Source organism: Saimiri boliviensis, chromosome 8 (genome assembly GCF_048565385.1).
Source record: "Saimiri boliviensis isolate mSaiBol1 chromosome 8, mSaiBol1.pri, whole genome shotgun sequence".
Taxonomy (NCBI): Eukaryota; Metazoa; Chordata; class Mammalia; order Primates; family Cebidae; genus Saimiri; species Saimiri boliviensis.
Window position 1 is genome coordinate 13,631,337 of NC_133456.1, and position 20,030 is coordinate 13,651,366.

Genomic DNA, 20,030 nt, shown 5'->3' on the forward strand with positions numbered 1-20,030 from the left:
CGCCTGTAATCCCAGCTACTCGTGAGGCTGAGGCAGGAGAACTGCTTGAATCTCGGAGGTGGAGGCTGCAGTGAGCCAAGATCACCTCACTGTACTCCAGCCTGGGCAACAAGAGCGAAACTCCATTTAAAAAAAAAAAAGAGACAGTTCAGCAAGGTTACTGGGTACAAAGTTAATACACAAAAAGGCATAACAGCATATATACCAATAATCAATAAGAAAATAAGATAGAAAAGAAAAACCATACAAAAATGAGATACTACAACACAGTTACTAATTAGAATGGCCAAAAGCCAGAACACTAACACCACCAAGTGCTGACAAGAACATGAAACAACAGGAGCTCACATGTATTGCTGGTGGGAATTCGAAACATATAGCAACTTTGGAAGACAGTTCAGCAGCTTCTTACGAAACTAAACATACTCCCATATTATCCAACAATTGGTCTCCTTGGTGTTTACTCAGAGAAGCCTAAGGTGGAGTACAATGGTGCGATCTTGGCTCACTGCAACCTCCAGCACCTGGGCTCAAGCCATTCTCCCATCTCAGCCTCCTGAGCAGCTGGGACTACAGGCGCACGCTCCCACGCCCAGCTAATTTTTGTATTTTTGGTACAGACAGGTTTTGCTGTTTTGCCCAGGCTAGTCTCGAATCCCTGAGCTCAACTGACCCGCCCATCTCGGCCTCCCAAAGTGCTGAGATTACAGGCCTGCACCACCGCGGCCGGACCAATGTATCTTTTTTTTTTTTTTTTTTTTTTTTTTTGAGACGGAGTTTTGCTCTTGTTACCCAGGCTGGAGTGCAATGGCGCGATCTCGGCTCACCGCAACCTCCGCCTCCTGGGTTCAGGCAATTCTCCTGCCTCAGCCTCCTGAGTAGCTGGGATTACAGGCACGCACCACCATGCCCAGCTAATTTTTAGTATTTTTAGTAGAGACGGGGTTTCACCATGTTGACCAGGATGGTCTCGATCTTTTGACCTCGTGATCCACCCGCCTCGGCCTCCCAAAGTGCTGGGATTACAGGCTTGAGCCACCGCGCCCGGCCTCAATGTATCTTATTTAACCAAATATACCCCAACTGTCATCAATTTTGTTATAATTATCACACTTGTAACCATTAAAGTATTTTTTCTTTTTTTTGGTACTAAGTTTGGAAATCTGGTGTATATTCTACACTTATAGCACATCTCAACTTCGGCCAGCCACGTTTCAGAGGTCACCAGCCACATGTGGCTCGCGGAAGCAGAGCCCTGTAGAGGACACAGTCGCATCCTCCCGGCCCACTAAGGGTTCCTTCTAGAGCCCAGGGGCCCGCGACCTAGGCCCCGCCCCGCGCCCCTCCCAGGTGACATCACAGAGCCCACAGGCCCCGCCGGCCGCGTGCGCGCCGACTCTCGCACTTTCTCCGCTTTAGGCGCCCAGGCTCTAAGACAGAGCGACAGCCATCAACAGCGGAGGCAGAAGGCCGGCCTGCAGTCCGCTTCGACATTCTCAGGCTCGAGGCGGGAGCATGTAGCCCCCACGCGAACCTCGCCCCTTAACGGCCCGCCGCTCGCGCAGCTCTGCAGAGAGAGCGTGGCGGTAGGGTTAGCACCCATTGGTCCGTCGCAGCCCTCCGCCCGCCCACTCGCCACGCTTATTGGCCGGAGTGGCGGCGCCCGCTGGGTAGGCGGTGGCGGCGTCCCTCCCTCGCGCCTGCCCTCAAGAGGGCGACGAGGAAGCGGCCACCTCCCTGCGCCCCGCCCCTTCGGCTGGCTTGCTGGCTCCCGGCTCCTCCTGACGTACCCCAGCTCCTCACAGGTCTTCCCGGCGCTCTCCTAGCTCCCTCCTGCTCCGGCTCCGGCTCGGCGGCAGCGGGTAGGTGCAGCCGCAGGCCGGCTCCGATCGGCAGGGCGGCCTCCTCACTGTCCTGGGGCCGCCCGAGCCTCGTCCCGCGGCAGCCCGGGCCCCTACGGGGCCGCCCGAGGCGTGGAAGGGCGGTGGCCGCCTGCCTGCTAGACGCGGGGGCGTCCGAGGGAGGGGGCTGGCGGGCGTGACCTTCGGAGTCTTTGAGGCGTGATCTAGGGGAGGGGATCCTTGGAGTGAGGCCGCGTCGAGAGGTCCAGCTTTGGGGGCCGGGGTGGTGGTGCCGAGCGACATGCCTTGGGCTTTGGATGGGGCTGAGCCGGAGGTCGAGGGTCGGCGGCAGTCTGAGGCCCTGGGTGGGGTGTGGGAGTGTAGGAGAACTCCGGTCGTTTTCTGAGGCTTTCTGGGGGCCAGTTGACGTGAGGCTGAGGTGAGCCTTAGGGCGTACAGTCAGGAGTTATGGGTGGGGCTGAGGGGTGGTCTGGAGAATCGGGCCCCAGGCGGGGCTCTTCCTGCATGCAAAGGTCCCGGCACTGTGTGGGGGACTAAAGCGTGTGTCTGGCAGTGGGAGTGCGAAGGGGTTGCGTTAGGGTGGGGGTGGGAGGTTACAGGGACTAGGAGGGGCAGTTGGAAACATTATCCAGAACAGAGATTGTGATTTAGCACATGGAACAAGTTTTCCATCGGTGTGAAATCCCTTTGGTGAAGTTGTCCTGTGGAGGAGTTTTGAGAGTTTTGCTTACTTCCAGGAACACCAATTAAATGCATTTGCTGCTTTGGAGAGGAGGCAGTGATTGATTACCTGTAGGTTTGTGCTTTAGGGCCCAAACTCGAATGAAATATGTGCTCCTTGGGAAGGTTAGTGTTGCTTTCTGCTGGAAACCCCCTTTTCTCCTTTGCCTTCTCTGGTCCTGTTACAGTATTGCTCCCCAGGTCCTCTCGATTCTCTCTCCCTGGCAGCATAGCAGCATAGAGCATTGCAGTGTTTCTTGGTGTGTGTGTGTGTGTGTGTGTGTGTGTGTGTGTGTTCGCGCGTGCGTGGACGCGCGCGCACACGCACTTACCCGCCCATTTCCCTGCTGCTGTGCTTTTGGCAACTGCCTCTGCTCTTTCCCAGGGATGGTTGTGGCATTGCATCAGGGGATATTTGTGTTTGCAATTTGCTCACTCAGCCTAGGAGGAGGGAGAATAGTATGCTGCAGAGATGGAGGGGGGCGGGGTGCGTCAGCTTGGCTGGGTAGACAGAGAAATGGGTGTGGTGAGGGAATACAGCTGCTCTAGGCCTGTAGGGTAACACTGCCCAGTCATCAGCGCAAAGAGATTCAAAGAGCACCAGCAGCAGCTATTTTTATAAGTCAATCCTGAATCCAAGCTGAGCACATGGATTTAGAGTGAACAGTTGTCATGCTCTATTACAGGCTGGGTGTTTGGTAGACAATATCAGAGTTGCTAAGCAGGAGACTCCCGTCTGTACTGTGTAGTGTGTACTTTACTTGCAACTTTTAAACTTTGCTTTTCTCAACTGTATAGATTGGGGCATCTCTCTTCAGGCTGGTGTCTTTTAAATTGACGTGGCTTGATCATCTGTACTACTACCTCTTTTCAAATGAAATGTTTTCACCTCAGTTATACTCTTCATTTCAAATTTAGCTGTAGAATAATAAAGCTGTCACTTTTTTAGAACTTACCATCTCCCAGGCACTAGCTGTATTTACAGATGAGGAAATTGAGACTGATGGGAATAAGAGGTCACACAGATAGTTAAGTGGCTAAAGTGGTATCCAAACCAAGGTCTCTCCAACCCCCACATAGTAGTTCAGAAACTTCAGAATTGTGGTTCACATTGGGATGATTCAAGTGCTTGAGAATTTATTAATGCAAAGTAAACAAACTCACCAGAGACTGACAAACCAGATACCAGTTAATGTATGTTGGATGCATTAAATGCCATGTGCACTTAATACTTTAATTATCCACTGACCGGGACACCTCCATTGTTCTGGGCTGCCTAATCAGTAGTAAAAAGGTAGTTGATTATAGAATTGGAAAGGCACTAGATATTCCTTTTTTTTTTTTTTTTTGATATTCCTTTTTTTTTTTGGAGGTGGAGTTTCGCTCTTTTTATCCAGGCTGGAGTGCAATGGCTTGATCTCGGCTCACCGCAACCTCTGCCTCCTGTGTTCAGGCAATTCTCCTGCCTCAGCCTCCTGAGTAGCTGGGATTACAGGCATGTGCCACCATGCCCACCTAATTTTTTGTATTTTTAGTAGAGATGGGGTTTCACCATGTTGACCAGGATGGTCTCGATCTCTTGACCTTGTGATCCACCTGCCTCGGCTTCCCAAAGTACTGGGATTACAGGCATGAGCCACCACGCCCAGCCCGGCACTAGATATTCTTAGGGGGTATTTAAAAAATTTTTTAGCCGGGCGCGGTGGCTCGAGCCTGTAATCCCAGCACTTTGGGAGGCCGAGGCGGGTGGATCACGAGGTCAAGAGATCGAGACCATCCTGGTCAATATGGTGAAACCCCGTCTCTACTAAAAATACAAAAAAGCAGCTGGGCATGGTGGCACATGCCTGTAATCCGAGCTACTCAGGAGGCTGAGGCAGGAGAATTGCCTGAACCCAGGAGGCGGAGGTTGCGGTGAGCCGAGATCGTGCCATTGCACTCCAGCCTGGGTAACAAGAGCAAAATTCCGTCTCAAAAAAAAAAAATAAATAAATAAATAAATAAAAAATAAAAAAATTTTTAAATTTTAATGTAATTTAATTTATTTATTTTAAGAGACAGGGTTTCACCATATTGGTCAGGCTGATCTTGAACTCCTGACCTCAAGTGATCCACCCTCCTCGGCCTCCCAAAGTGCTGGGATTACAGGCGTGAGCCACTGCGCCCATCCTTATTTATTTATTTTTGAGACAGAGTCTTGCTCTGTTGTCCAGGCTAGGGTGAAGTGGCAGGATCTCAGCTCACTGCAGCCTCTGCCTCCTGGGTTCAAGCAGTTCTGCCTCACCCTCCTGAGTAGTTGGGATTACAGGCATGTGCCACCACACTCAGCTAATTTTTTTTTTTTTTTTTTTTTTTTTTTTGAGACAGAGTTTCGCTCTTGTTGCCCAGTCTGGAGTGCAATGGCGCGATTTCGGCTCACCGCAACCTCCGCCTCTTGGGTTCAGGCAATTCTCCTGCCTCAGCCTCCTGAGTAGCTGGGATTACAGGCACGTGCCACCATGCCCAGCTAATTTTTTGCACTTTTTAGTAGAGACGGGGTTTCACCATGTTGACCAGGATGGTCTCGATCTCTTGACCTCGTGATCCACCCGCCTCAGCCTCCCAAAGTGCTGGGATTACAGGCTTGAGCCACTGCGCCCGGCTTAATTTTTGTATTTTTAGTAAAGACGGGGTTTCACCATGTTGGCCAGGCTGGTCTGGACCTCCTGATCTCAAGTGATATGCCTGCCTTGGCCTCCCAAAGTGCTGGGGTTACAGGTGTGAGCTACCACACCTGGCCATTTATTTTTATTTTATTCTATTTTATTTTTTGAGATGAAGCCTCGCTCTGTCATTTATACTGGAGTGCGGTGACATGATCTCAGCTCACTATCAATGTCCACCTCCCGGTTCAAGCGATTCTCCTGCCTCAGCCCCTGAATAGCTGGGATTACAGGTGCCCACCACCATACCCTGATAATTTTTGTATTTTTAGCAGAGTCTGAGTTTCTGTGTTGGCCAGGCTGGTCTTGAACACCTGACCTCAAATGATCCACCCACCTCTGCCTCTCAAAGTGCTGGGATTACAGGAACCAGCCATCTTGCCTGGCCTTAGGGGATATTTTAATCAAGTAGCAAAAGTCTAGTGAATTTCCCTTTTCCACAGTCTAAAAACACACATACAGTGCTGGGGGGTGTCTTAACACATTTTCCTACTCTGTGTTACTTGTTTTTTAAGTTGTCTCTTCATGTATTTGTCATTCTAGCATCTCTTTGTTAAAATTCTCAAATATACAAATATATTTGTATTACATATTAACAAGTAATTTTCCATTGTTCCTTGGCAGTGAAGGAAGCACCTGGATTTTTTTTAATGTATAGGTGGCTTAGCTTTAGTCAGAGAGTTGGTTCTTCCTGATCTCATATTATCTTGTTATTTTCCTAATCTTGTTTCTGAATTTGGTGATCCATCTTTTGGCTCTGTACACTTTTGCTCTTGGCAGTTAAAATTTTTGGAATCACTTTTTTTTTTTTAATTAATGATTTTTTTTTTTTTTTTGAGACGGAGTTTCGCTCTTGTTACCCAGGCTGGAGTGCAATGGCACGATCTCGGCTCACCGCAACCTCCGCTTCCTGGATTCAAGCAATTCTCCTGCCTCAGCCTCCTGAGTAGCTGGGATTACAGGCACATGCCACCATGCCCAGCTAATTTTTTTTATTTTTAGTAGAGACGGGGTTTCACCATGTTGACCAGGATGGTCTCGATCTCTTGACCTCGTGATCCACCCGCCTCAGCCTCCCAAAGTGCTGGGATTACAGGCTTGAGCCACCGCGCCCGGCAGGTTTTAGATATTCTTAAGATGTGAGAAAATCTGAGAGGAACATTTTGACCCAGTGGAAGGCATCTTGGCAATTCATTTATTTAGTCACTTTGAAAAGGAAACCAAGTAAATATCACTGATTTCACTTTGTCTTTCTAAACAGCCAAGAACCAGGTTATTGTAGACTTAGTGTTAGGAGTGAGTGAGTTGAGGAGAATTAAGGTGGTTTTTTTTTTTTTTTGAGACAGAGTTATGCTCTGTTGTTAAGTCTGGAGTGCAGTGCCACCATCTTGGCTCACTACAGCCTCCGCCTCATAGGTTCAAGTGATTCTCCTGCCTCAGCCTCCCGAGTAGCTGGGACTACAGGTGTGTGCCACCACGCCCAGCTAATTTTTTGTATTTTTAGTAGAGACAAAGTTTCACCATGTTAGCCAGGATGGTCTCGATCTCCAGGCCTCATGATTTGCTCACCTTGGCCTCCCAAAGTGCTGGGATTACAGGTAAGAGCCACCGAGGTGACAGTTTAGGTTAAGAAGGGCGATCCTAGGGTTCAATGACTCATGCCTGTAATTCCAGCACTTTGGGAGCCTGAGATAGAGGATTGCTTGAGGCCAGAAGTTTGACACCTGCCTGGATAACAAAGTGAGACCCTGTCTCTATTAAAAAAAAAAAAAAAAAAAAAACGTGAGTGGTGGCTCACACCTGTAATCCCAGCACTTTGGGAGGCCAAGGTGGGTAGCTCACCTGAGGTCAGGAGTTTGAAAACAGCCTGGCCAACATAGTGAAACCCCCATCTCTTCTAAAAATACAAAAATTAGCCGGGCAAGGTGGTGGGCATCTGTAGTTCCAGGTACTTGGGAGGCTGAGGCAGGAGAATTGCTTGAACCCGGGAGGCAGAGGCTGCAGTGAGCTGAGACCATGCCATGGCACTCCAGTCTGGGTGACAAAGTGAGACTCTGTCTCTAAACAAAACAAAACAAAACAAAACTTAGTCGGACCCCAGATAATTTTAGTGTACAGCAAAACAACAACGAACTTAGCTAGGTATGTTGGCACGTGTGTGTAGTCTCAGATACTCTGGAGGCTGGGGTGGAAGGATCACTTGAGCCCAGGAGTTCAAGGCTCCAGTGTTATGATTGTGCCACTGCACTTCAGCCTTGCCGAAAGAGCCAGACCTGCCCACTCCTGCAAAAAAAAGAGGGGTCATAAAGCAAAGTGATAAATTTAGGAGATCATGTTCATAATACTCATCTACTGTTTTAGAGCTCCTAGGCCAATCTTTCAATGCAGACCTTATAGTGAACTATTTTGGATGTCATTGACATTTTAAGCTTGAAAGTTAACACTATTTTGTAATTCTTTTTTTTTTTTTTTTTTTTTTTTTGAGACGGAGTTTCGCTCTGGTTACCCAGTCTGGAGTGCAATGGCGCGATCTCGGCTCACCGCAACCTCCACCTCCCCCGTTCAGGCAATTCTCCTGCCTCAGCCTCCTGAGTAGCTGGGATCACAGGCACGTGCCACCATGCCCAGCTAATTTTTTGTATTTTTAGTAGAGACGGGGTTTCACCATGTTGACCACGTTGGTCTCGATCTCTTGACCTTGTGATCCACCCGCCTCGGCCTCCCAAAGTGCTGGGATTACAGGTGTGAGCCACCGCGCCTGGCTTTTTTTTTTTTTTTTTTTTTTCTCTTTTTTTTTTTTTTAAAAAAAAGAGACGGGGTCTTGTTCTATCACCCAGGCTGAAGTGCAGTGGGGAGATCACAGCTCACTGCAGCCTTGAACTTCTGGCCTCAAGCCATCCTCCTGCCTCAGCCTCCCCAGTAGTTCAGATTGTGGATGTGCACCATCACACCTGGCTACTAACTTTTGTGATTCTTATTCTTACTCTGTTTTTTTTTTTTTTTTTTTTTTTTTGAGACTGAGTCTCGATGTATTGCCCAGGCTGGAGTGCTGTGGTAAGATCTCAGCTCACTTGAACCTCCTGGGTTCAAGCAATATTTCTGTCTCAGCCTCCCGAGTAGCTGCGATTACAGGTGCTTGCCACTGGGCCTGGGTATTGTGATTCTTTATAGGTAAAAAAAAGTTAATCTTCTTGGTCAGGCACAATGGCTGATGCCTATAATCCTAGCACTTTGGGAGGCCAAGGTAGGTGGATCACTTGAGGTCAGGAGTTTGAGGCCAGCCTTGGCAACATGGTAAAACCCTGTCTCTAGTAAAATATAAAAATTAGCTGAGTTTGGTGGTGGGTGCCGTTTGGTGATGGGTGCCTGTAATTCCAATTACTGGGGAGGCTGAGGCAGGAGAATTGTTTGAACCCAGGAGGTGGAGGTTGCAGTGAGCTGAGATCGAGTCACTGCACTTCAGCCTCAGCCTGGGGGACGGAGTGAGACTTGGTCTCCAAAAAAAAAAAGTTCTTCTTATTTTAAACATATTTTATTAGTTTGCATATAGTTAGATATCTTTTAAAAATTTATAACTTTCCTTTTTTTTTTTTTTTTTTTAAAGCCAGTCAAATTTAGCAGTGGGGGGTTGTATACCAACTTTAGTGACACTAATGTTAATAAGTCCTGATAACCCACTACCATTGGACCAACTCCTCACTTCTTTTTATATGGAAAATAGTTTAAAACTCATTTTAAATAATTTTAGATTTACAGAAGTTAAGATAGTACAGAATTCCTTTATACATTCTATATTCATTCATGCTTCTCTTAGTGTTAACTTTTTATATAACCTGATACCCTTATCAAAATTAAGAAATTAACATTAGTGTAAGATTACTGACTTAATTGGAATTTCCTCTGATTTTCCTGTATTTTCCACTGATGTCCTTTTCCTGTTACAGGATCCAATCCAGGATACCACATTGCATTTAGATGTCATGTTTCTTTAGTTTCTTCCAATATGTGACGGTTTCTTAGTCTCTCCTTCCCTATCTTTCCTTGACACCTTTAAAGATGAATGGTCCTGTAGTTGTAGAATGGTCCTCAATTTGGGTTTTCTGATGTTTTCTCATGATTAGCCCGAGGCTATGCATTTTGGGAAAGAATATCATAGAGGTGGTCTACCCTTCTTGTCCCGTCATATCTGGGGTACCTGATACCATGACTCATTACCGATTATTATTATTATTTACTATTTATTTTTTAGGCATTTGGGAATGATTTTTTTTTGAGACAAGGTCTTGCTCTGTTGGCCAGGCTGAAGAGCAGTGGCACAGTTTTGGCTCATGGCAACTTCTGCCTACCTGGATCAAGTGATTCTTGTGCCTTAGCCTCCCAAGTAGCTGGGACTACAGGCATGCTCCACCATGCCTGAGTAATTTTTGTATTTTAAGTAAAGGCAGGGTTTTGCCATGTTGCCTAGGCCCATCTTGAACTCCTGGACTCAAGCAGTCCACTCACCTGCCTCATCCTCTGAAAATGCTGGGATTGCAGGCGCGAGCCACTGTGCCTTGTTAACTTTGATAGCTTGATTAAGGTGATGTTCTGTACTGTAAAGTGACTATTTTTCTGCTTTTTGATTTTACTTGTTAGAAACCTGAAATGAGCCGGGCGTGGTGGCTCAAGCCTGTAATCCCAGCACTTTGGGAGGCTGAGGCGGTTGGATCACTAGGTCAAGAGATTGAGACCATCCTGGTCAACATGGTGAAACCCCGTCTCTACTAAGAATACAAAACATTAGCTGGTGATGATGGCGTGTGCCTGTAATCCCAGCTACTCAGGAGGCTGAGGCAGGAGAATTGTCTGAACTCAGGAGGCGGAGGTTGCAGTGAGCCGAGATCCTGCCATTGCACTCCAGCCTGGGTAACAAGAGTGAAACTCCGTCTCAAGAAACTAGAAATAGGGCCGGGCGCGGTGGCTCAAGCCTGTAATCCCAGCACTTTGGGAGGCCGAGGCGGGTGGATCACGAGGTCGAGAGATCGAGACCATCCTGGTCAACATGGTGAAACCCCGTCTCTACTAAAAATACAAAAATTAGCTGGACGTGGTGGCATGTGCCTGTAATCCCAGCTACTCAGGAGGCTGAGGCAGGAGAATTGCCTGAGCCCAGGAGGCGGAGGTTGCGGTGAGCCGAGATTGTGCCATTGCACTCCAGCCTGGGTAACAAGAGCGAAACTCTGTCTCAAAAAAAAAAAAACAAAAAAAAAAAACCCAAAAAATTAGAAATGAGTCACCAAGTCGTATCCAGACTCCAGGGGAAGGGAATTAAGCTCCACCCACTGAAGGAAGGAGTATCAGATAATTTGTGGTTGTTAAAATTGCCGAAGTAATTAGTAAATATTTTGGGGAAGATAACTGTGAGGTTATACAGAGATCTGATTTCTCTTTTAAAGCCTCATCTACTTATTTTAGCATTCATTAGTGAATCTTGCCTGCGGCAGCATTGATTCTTATTCTATTGGTTTTCTATTTTTCTTTCTACTTTTATGATTTGGAATCCTTTTGTAAGGAAGATTTATGCCTCCCCCCATTTATGTATTAAATCGTGAATATTTTTTTATTTGCTTATAATCCAGTACTATATTTTGTTGCTCAAGTTGTTGTAGCTTTGGCCATTTTAACATTGGCACCTATGTTCTTTTGAAATCCCCTTCCTTACCTTTGTTTGTCTCTTAGCACTTTTGTACTTTCTGGCACTGTAAGATGCTCCAGTCTCATCTTAAACTTTCCCTGCCCCAACCCTAAAATCGGCCATTTCTCCAATGTGTCCTGGTTCCTTCTGTTGGAGAAAAGTATTTAGAAACCAGTATCTGGTCGGGCGCGGTGGCTCACGCCTGTAATCCCAGCACTTCGGGAGGCCGAGGCGGGTGGATCACAAGGTCAAGAGATCGAGACCATCCTGGTCAACATGGTGAAACCCTATCTCTACTAAAAATACAAAAAATTAGCTGGGCATGGTGGCACGTGCCTGTAATCCCAGCTACTCAGGAGGCTGAGGCAGGAGAATTGCCTGAACCCAGGAGGCAGAGGTTGCGGTGAGCCGAGACCATGCCATTGCACTCCAGCCTGGGTAACAAGAACGAAACTCTGTCTCAAAAAAAAAAAAAGAAACCAATATCTGGCTTCTAAATGAGCTTGGCATACTAATCACTGCTGGGGTATCACTGCTTCTAGGGCCTCTCAGGGGATAGTTAGGAAATAATATGTGTATTTACTGACCCATGTATACACACATATCTCTATCTGTATATAAATACAAACATGAGTTTATGCTGATGTCTCTGATGCTAGTCTAGCACTACAGAGTTCGTTTGAGATTCTCTTCCTTGCTTAACTTCTTTCTCTGACAGAAATTTGGCTGATTTAATGAGTAAGGCATTGCTTATTTTTTTTAACTCTAGTATATATATGAAGTAAAAAATACAGTTTTAATTGTAAATTTCCAAAGCATTTTACAGTGGTTAACTAATTTAAATTATACTCCTGTAATACTGATATTTTTCTTTTCTTTTTCACCCACATTCTTTATGGAAGTCCTAGAAAATACTGTTATTTTAAATTACTGCTTTTCAACTCAGGTGGAAAGACGAAGTCATTTACCTTTGGCCAAACAGGAAGTGAGTGATTTTATCTGGAATCGATGATTTTATTTTATTTTTACCCTTTTTTTTTTGTCTTTTTTTTTTTCTTTCCCCTTTTTGTGGAGAACAGTGTCTCGCTATATTGCCTAGGGAGGTCTCAAACTCCTGGGCTCAAGCTATACTCCTTCCTCCGCCTCCCTAAGAACTGGGATTACAGGTGTGAGCCTGGCTTTTTTTTTTAAGAGACAGAGTCTTGCTATGTTGCTCAGGCTGGTCTTGAATTCCTGACTTCAAGCAATCCTCCTACTTCAGCCACCCAAAGTGCTGGATTATAGGTGTAAGCCACTGTGCCTGGCTTAATGACCTATTCTCATTCCCAGTGATATACTTGACCCTAAGGAAAGCAGTCTTTTCATCTTGACTAAGAAGTCAACATTTGTCTTCTTGATGGGATTGTTCCTTTTAATTAAAGAAGTTCCTGGTATTGCGCTTTTTTAAGAAAAATATCTTCGGCAGTATTGAGAGTAAGAACATTCTTTTTCTAGACTTCTTCCTTGTCAAATCATAGAAGAGATTCAGAGATAATCTAGACAAATGTTTTACGTAATAGGTGATTCCTCCAGTTCTCTATGCAGGTATTTCCAAAGGTACCTGGTTCCTATCAATTCCAGGTTTGCAGATTTGTCATAAAGATTTTTCTGATAATGATTGTAGATCTGCCTCCCTGCAGTTTCTCTTCAGTGGTCCTAATTTTTCTGTCTATAATTATTTCCTGTAGTTCTAATCTCAAATTTGCACCTATTCAATGACAGTTATTTTGTCTCACTTTTTTCTTTTCTACACAACTGGCTTTTCCCCCAGCCACCTCTTATGAAATGTGCTTTCTAAACCTTTACTATTGTCAGAAGACAAACTTAATAGATTTTTTTTTTTTAGATGAGAGTCTTGCTTTGCTGCCCAGGCAAAGTGGTGTGCTGTCAGCTCACTGCAACCTCTGCCTCCCAGGTTCAAGTAATCCTCCTGACTCAGCCTCCCAAGTTATTGGGAGTATAGGCATGCACCACCATGCCCCAGCTAATTTTTATATTTTTAGTAGAGATGGGGTTTTGCCATGTTGGCCAGGCTGGTCTCGAAAGCCTGACCTCAAGTGATTTGCCTGCCTTGGCCTCCCAAAGTGGTGGGATTATAGGTGTAAGCCACCGGGCTGGCCTTAGCTCCTTAGCTGTCCCTTTCATCATAACCTGTCTGGGATTGGGAACCCAGGGTTTGAGATTTTTGAATTTGATACTCAGCATATAATTTATTCAGTTCCCTCTTTTCTCTTTTAGGAATAGAAATTCACTAGTAGGACTCAGGAGAGCTCTCAGTCATTTTCTTGTGGGAAGAACATATTTTTATTGAAATAATTTGAATTTAGGCAGTGAGTATGTCGCTTTGGGTGACAAGTAAGTGATTTCTGAGTTTAGGAAGGATTGGGAGCAGATAAAGTTGGGGATAAGGCAGATTTACAGGCTTAGTTCTCTATGTATCAGCTCAAGTTTTACCTTTAGAAGGTAATTCGTGGCCACTTTCTACCCTAATCTGGGTCAAGTACTCTTGTTTTGTGTTTTTCCCAATATATGACTTTGGGCATATGCCATTCCACATACAAAAAAATTAATACGTAATTCACATGTTATGAAACTTACCATTTTAAGAGCATAGTTTGGGGTAGGCATGGTAGATCATGCTTGTAATCCCAGCACTTTGGGATGCTGAGGTGGGAAGACTGCTTGAGCCTAGGAGTTTGAGACCAGCATGGGCAACATAGCATGGCAACCCTGTCTTTACCAGAAAAAAAAAAAAAATTAGTCAGGCATGGTGGTGCAAACCTGTAGTCCTATACTCTTGGGAGGCTGAGGTGGGAGAATCCTTCACTTGACCCCAAGAATTTGAGGTTATAGTGAGCCATGATCGTGCACTCTATTCTGGGCCACAGAGTGAGAGCCCTATCAAAACAAAACAAAGTCATAGAATTTGGTGGTTTTTGGTGAATTCACAATATTGTGCAACTACCACCATTATCTAAGTCCAGAACATTTTCATTACCCGAAAAAGAAACCTCATACCCATTAGCAGTCCCTTCCATTCCCTTCATTTATCCACCCCTGGCAACCACTGATTACCTTCCTGTCTCTATTCTGGACATTCCATATAAATGGACTCATACAATAAATGGCTTTTTTGTGTTTGACTTCTTTCATTTAGCATAATGCTTTTGAGTTCATCCATGTTGTAGCATGTGTCATTTCATTTTTATGACTGAATAATATTACACTGCATGGATATACTGCATTTTGTTTATCCATTCATCCATTGATGAACATTTGGGTTGCACTTTTTAGCTGTTACGAATAATGCTGTGTGAAGATTCAGATACGTTTTTGTATGGACATAGGTTTTCATTTCTGTTTAAGTACCTAGGAGTAGAATTAATATGGTAATTATGTTTAATCTTTTAAAAAATTATTTATGGTCAAGTGTGGTGGCACAAACCTGTAATCCTAGCACTTTGGGAGGCTGAGGAGTATGGATTGCTTGAACCCAGAAACTCAAGACTGGGCTGGGGCAACATGGTGAGACCTTGTCCCTATAAAAAAAAAAAATTCAAGGCCGGGCATGGTGGCTCATGCTTGTAATCCCAGCACTTTGAGAGGCCAAGGTGGGCGGATCACCTGAGGTCGGGAGTTCGAGACCGGCCTGACCAACATGGAGAAACCCCATCTCTACTAAAAATACAAAATTAGCTGAGTATGGTGGTGCATGCCTGTAATCCCAGCTACTCGGGAGGCTGAGGCAGGAGAATTGTTTGAACCGGGAGGTGGAGGTTGCGGTGAGCCAAGATCGCGCTATTGCACTCCAGCCTGGGCAACAAGAGTAAAACTCTGTCTCAAAAAAGAAAAGAAAAACATTTGGAACCTGAAAATTATTTTTTTCTTTTTCTTTCTTTTTTTTTGAGACAAGGTCTTGCTCAGATTGGAGTGCCGTGGAGCGATCATGCATGGTTCACTGCAGCCTTGACCTCCAGGGCTCATGTGAGTCTCCTATCTCAGCCTTCTGGGTAGCTGGCATTGTAAGGTGTGTGCCACCGCACCTGGGTAATGTAAAAAAATTTTTAAAATTAGAGATGGGGTCTCCTTATGTTGCCCAGGCTAGTCTTGAACTCCTGGGCTGAAGCAGTCCTCTTGCCTTAGCCTCCCAAAGTGCTGGGATTACAGGTTTGAGCCATCATGCCTGGCCAATAGTATCTTTTGAAACACAAAAGTTTTAAATTTTGATGAAGTCTGGTTTATCTAGTTTTTCCTTGGTTGCTTGTGCTATAGGTGTCACATTTAAGAAACTATTGCCTAATTTAAGATGATAAAGATTTATATTTTATGTTTCTTTTTTCTTTCTTTTTTTTTTTTTTTTTTGTTTGTTTCATGACAGGTTCTCTCTCTGTTGTCTAGGCTGGAGTGCAGTGGCATGATCCCTGCTCACTGCAGCCTCCACCTCTCAGGCTCAGGCTATGTTCCCACCTCAGCCTCCTGAGTAGCTAAGACTACAGGTGTGCACCATGAATGCTTGGCTAATTTTTGTTTATTTTTTGTAGAGATGGGGTCTTACTGTGTTGCCCAGGCTGATATTGAACTCCTAGATTCAAGTGATCCATTTGCCTTGGGCTCCGCAAATGCTGGGATTATGGGTATAATTTATGTTTCTTTTATTTTTCTTTCTTTCTTTCTTTCTTTCTTTCTTTATTTATTTATTTTGAGATGGAGTTTCACTCGTTACCCAGGCTGGAGTGCAATGGCGCGATCTCGGCTCACCCCAACCTCCACCTCCTGGGTTCAGGCAATTCTCCTGCCTCAACCTCCTGAGTAGCTGGGATTACAGTCACGCACCACCATGCCCAGCTAATGTTTTGTATTTTTAGTAGAGATGGGGTTTCACCATGTTGACCAGGATGGTATTGATCTCTTGACCTTGTGATCCACCCGCCTCGGCCTCCTAAAGTGCTGGGATTACAGGCTTGAGCCACCGCGCCCAGCTATGTTTCTTTTAATAATTTTATAGTTTTAGCTGTTACATTTAGGTTTTTTATCAATTTCAAAGACATTTTTATACATCATGTGTGAGGTAGGAATCCATGCCAGGCTGATCTCCAACTCCTGACCTTAAGTGATCCACCAGCCTCAGCCTCCCAAAGTGCTGGGATTACAGGTGTGAGCCATTGCACCTGGCCTAAAATTAAATATATCTTACCACTGAACTGAGAGTGAATCCGTTTAAGTCAGAGACTGTCCTTCAGTTCTTGTTTCTCTTTCTCTATTGGCAGATGTATGTTCAATTTACTCTGCAGTCAGGTGCTATAGTAGTGGGACTTAGGGGAGCTTAATGCCACTGATGACTTGGAAAATTGCACAGAAGGGAAGTGGGATATTGTAAAACTATTTTACCTATTATAAAATGCTTCCTGAGATCCAGGAAAGGCAATTCACACGTGCGTCTCTGCTTTTCTATACCTCTTACCCCTAATTATCCTTTGTTTCTGGAACTCAGAATACTAAAGGATCCCATAAAGTTAGGTGTCTAAGAATAGGAGCATTAATTTGATTTTATATATTACTTTCCTAGGGAAATGTGTTTTGGCCTCATTAACAAAATAGTTTTTTCATGAATTTATTTATTTATTTATTTTTTGAGATGGAGTCTCACTCTTGCCCAGGTTAGAGTGCAGTGGCGAGATCTCGGCTCATTGCAACCTCTGCCTCCCGGGTTCAAGTGATTCTCCTGCCTTTCCTGCCTCACCGAATAGGTGGGACTACAGGCATGTGCCACCATGCCCAGCTAATTTTCGTAGAGATGAGGTTTTGCCATGTTGGCCAGACTTGTCTTGTACTCCTGGCCTCAATTGGTCCACCCACCTCAGACTCCTAACATGCTGGAATTACAGGTGTGAGCCAGCATGCCCAGCCAGATTTATTATTATTATCTCAGCCTCCTGAGTAGCTGGGAGCTGGGATTATAGGTGCCCACTACCATACCTGGTTAATTTTTGTATTTTTAGTAGAGACTGGATTTTGCCATATTGGCCAGGCTGATCCCAAACTCCTGACCTTAGGCAATCCACCTACTTCTGCCTCCCAAAGTATTGGGCTTAGAGACGTGAGCCACTGCCCAGCCTCATAAATTTATTTATTTTTACTTTTTTGAGACTGAGTCTAACTCTGTCGCCAGGCTGGAGTGAAGTGGCACGATCTTCGCTCACTGCAACCTCTGCCTCCTTGGTTCAAGCAATTCTGCTTCAGCCTCATGAGTATCTTGGACTATGGGTACACACCACCACAGCCCGCTAACAGGGTTTCACCACATTAGCCTAGCCAATCTTGAGCTCCTGTCCTCTAGTGATCCACCTGCCTTGCTTCCCAAAGTCCTGGGGTTACAGACGTGAGCCACTGCTCCTGTCCACTTTTTTCATGAATTTAGAAGTATTTATGGTAATGATTGGCTATGTTCATTGTTAATTCTGTGTTCAGATTTTTTTTCTTTTTTTTTTAGGTGGATGTCTCACTCCATTGCCCAGGCTGTGGAGTGTGGTTTGGCATCATGGCTGACTGCATCCTTGGCCTTCTGGTTTCAGGGGATCCTCCCAACTTCAGCCTCCTGAGTATCTGGGACAGGCGTGTACCACCACACCTGGCTAATTTTTTGGGTATTTTTTGTAGAGACAAGGTTTTACCATGTTGCCCAGGCTGATCTCGAACTCCTGAGCTCAAGCAATCTGCCCATCTTGGCCTCTCAAAGTTCTAGGATTACAGGTGTGCCTGGCCTTCAGATCTTTTCTTGAATAAATTCAAGCTTACTTATTTTTCTTTCCCTCTTATTCACTAAGTTACAGAGACATGGGGGTAACAAACCATTTGCGGTTAAAAGGCAGTATCTGACCTGTTTGTTATCTTTCTGTCTGTTTTGATTACCAAACATGGAAAAATGCCTTTTTTCTTTTTTAAAGACGGAGTCTCACCCTGGTTGCCCAGGCTGGAGTGCAGTGGCGCAATCTCGGCTCACTGCAACCTCCGCCTCTCGGGTTCAAGTGCTCCTTCTGCCTCAGCCTCCTGAGTAGCTGGGATTACAGGTATGCGCTACCATGCCGGGCCAATTTTTGTATTTTTAGTAGAGGCAGGGTTTCTGCCTGCCTTGGCCTCCCAAAGGGCTGGGATTACAGGCTTGAGCCACTGTGCCTGGACTTTTTTTTTTTTTTTTGAGATGGAGTTTTGCTCTTGTTGCCCAGTCTGGAGAGTAATTGCTCAATCTTGGCTCACTGCAACCTCTGCCTCCCTGGTTCAAGCGATTCTCCTGCCTCAGCCTCCCAAGTAGCTAGGATTACAGGCACATGCCACCACACCTGGCTAGTTTTTGTATTTTTAGTAGAGACGGGGTTTCATCATATTGGTCAGGCTGGTCTCAAACTCCTGACCTCAAGTGATCTGCCCACCTCGGCCTCCCAGAGTGTTGGGATTACAAGTATGAGTAGAGACAGGGTTTCACCTTGTTGACCAGGATGGTCTCGATCTCTTTACCTTGTGATCCACCCGCCTCGGCCTCCCAAAGTGCTGGGATTACAGGCTTAAGCCACCGCGCCTGACCAGAAATGCCTTTTTAAAGCACACTGTACTTCGAAGAGGGATAGTTCCCCTTTATTTTATTTAGTTTCTTTTTTTGAGACAAGATCTCACTCTGTTAACCAGGTTGGAGTACAGTGGTGTGATCATGGCTCCCTGTACCCTCGACTTCCCAGGCTCCAGTGATCCTCCCCACTCAACCTACCAAGTAGATGGACTACAGGCATTCACCACCACACCCCGCTAATTTTTTGCTTTTTTTTTTTCTGTAGAGATGAAATCTCACTATGTTTCACAGGCTGGTCTCTAACTCCTGGCCTTTAGTGATCATCCTGCCTCTGCCTCCCAAAGTGCTGGGATTACAGGTGTGAGTCACCACACCTGGCCCACAATTCCCTTTTAATAAAAAAAATTAAAAATTTTTTAAAAAGAATGGTGGGTCCACACTGCCAACCTGTTCTAAACACACACACACACACAGAATAGGGCCAGGTGCAGTGGTTTACACCTGTAATCCCAGCACTTTGGATACCAAAGATGGAAGGATTGCTTGAGGCCAGGAGTTCAAGATCAGCCTCGGCAACATAGTGAGATCCCATTTGTACAAAAAGTAAAAAATTTAAAAAAACTGAAATACAACAGATAAAGAAGATGAAATTACTGAAAAGAAAGCAAAAAGGCCAGTAGTAAAATTAAAATCGAAGAAGATAGGGACAAAGAAAAAGTAGTAATGGTAGAAGAAGAGGTCTCTGTGAAGAAGAAGAAGAAGGATTAAAAAAAAAAACCATGGGCCGGGCGCGGTGGCTCAAGCCTGTAATCTCAGCACTTTGGGAGGCCGAGGCGGGTGGATCACGAGGTCAAGAGATCGAGACCATCCTGGTCAACACGGTGAAACCCCGTCTCTACTAAAAATACAAAAAAACTTGCTGGGCTTGGTGGTGCATGCCTGTAATCCCAGCTACTTAGGAGGCTGAGGCAGGAGAATTGCCTGAGCCCAGGAGGCGGAGGTTGCGGTGAGCCGAGATCGCGCCATTGCACTCCAGCCTGGGTAACAAGAGCGAAACTCCGTCTCAAAAAAAAAAACAAAACAAAAACCATGGTGGCTCACACTTGTAATCCCAGCACTTTGGGAGGCTGAGGTGGGAGGATCACTTGGGGCCAGGAGTTCAAAAGGCAGGAGGCTGACTTGAGCCTAGGCGTTTGAGTGATCACGGTGAGCTGCGATCATGCCACTACATTCTAGCTTGGCCGATGGAGTGAGATCCCGTCTCAGGAAAAGAACTTGCAAAAATGGAACCTACTAAATTGGTTGAGTACTAAAGCAATTGGCACCAGGGACTGGTTTTGTGGAAGATAATTTTTCCATGAATGAGGGTGGGCATTAGATTCTCTTATGGAGCACACAACCTACGTCCCTTGCATGCACAGTTCACAGTAGGGTTGGTGCCCCCATGAGATCTAACGCTGCACTGATTTGAC

The 20,030-nt window shown here is 45.4% G+C and overlaps 1 protein-coding gene across 1 annotated transcript in view; it reads left to right on the forward strand.

Moving 5' to 3' along the window:
* Positions 1-1,701: 1,701 nt before the first annotated feature.
* MAP4 (microtubule associated protein 4) overlaps positions 1,702-20,030 on the forward strand; it is a 228,385-nt gene continuing 210,056 nt past the window's right edge. The window contains exon 1 of the mRNA XM_039477523.2: positions 1,702-1,862. The gene's annotated coding sequence lies outside the window, so the exon portion shown is untranslated. The remainder of the gene's footprint in view (positions 1,863-20,030) is intronic.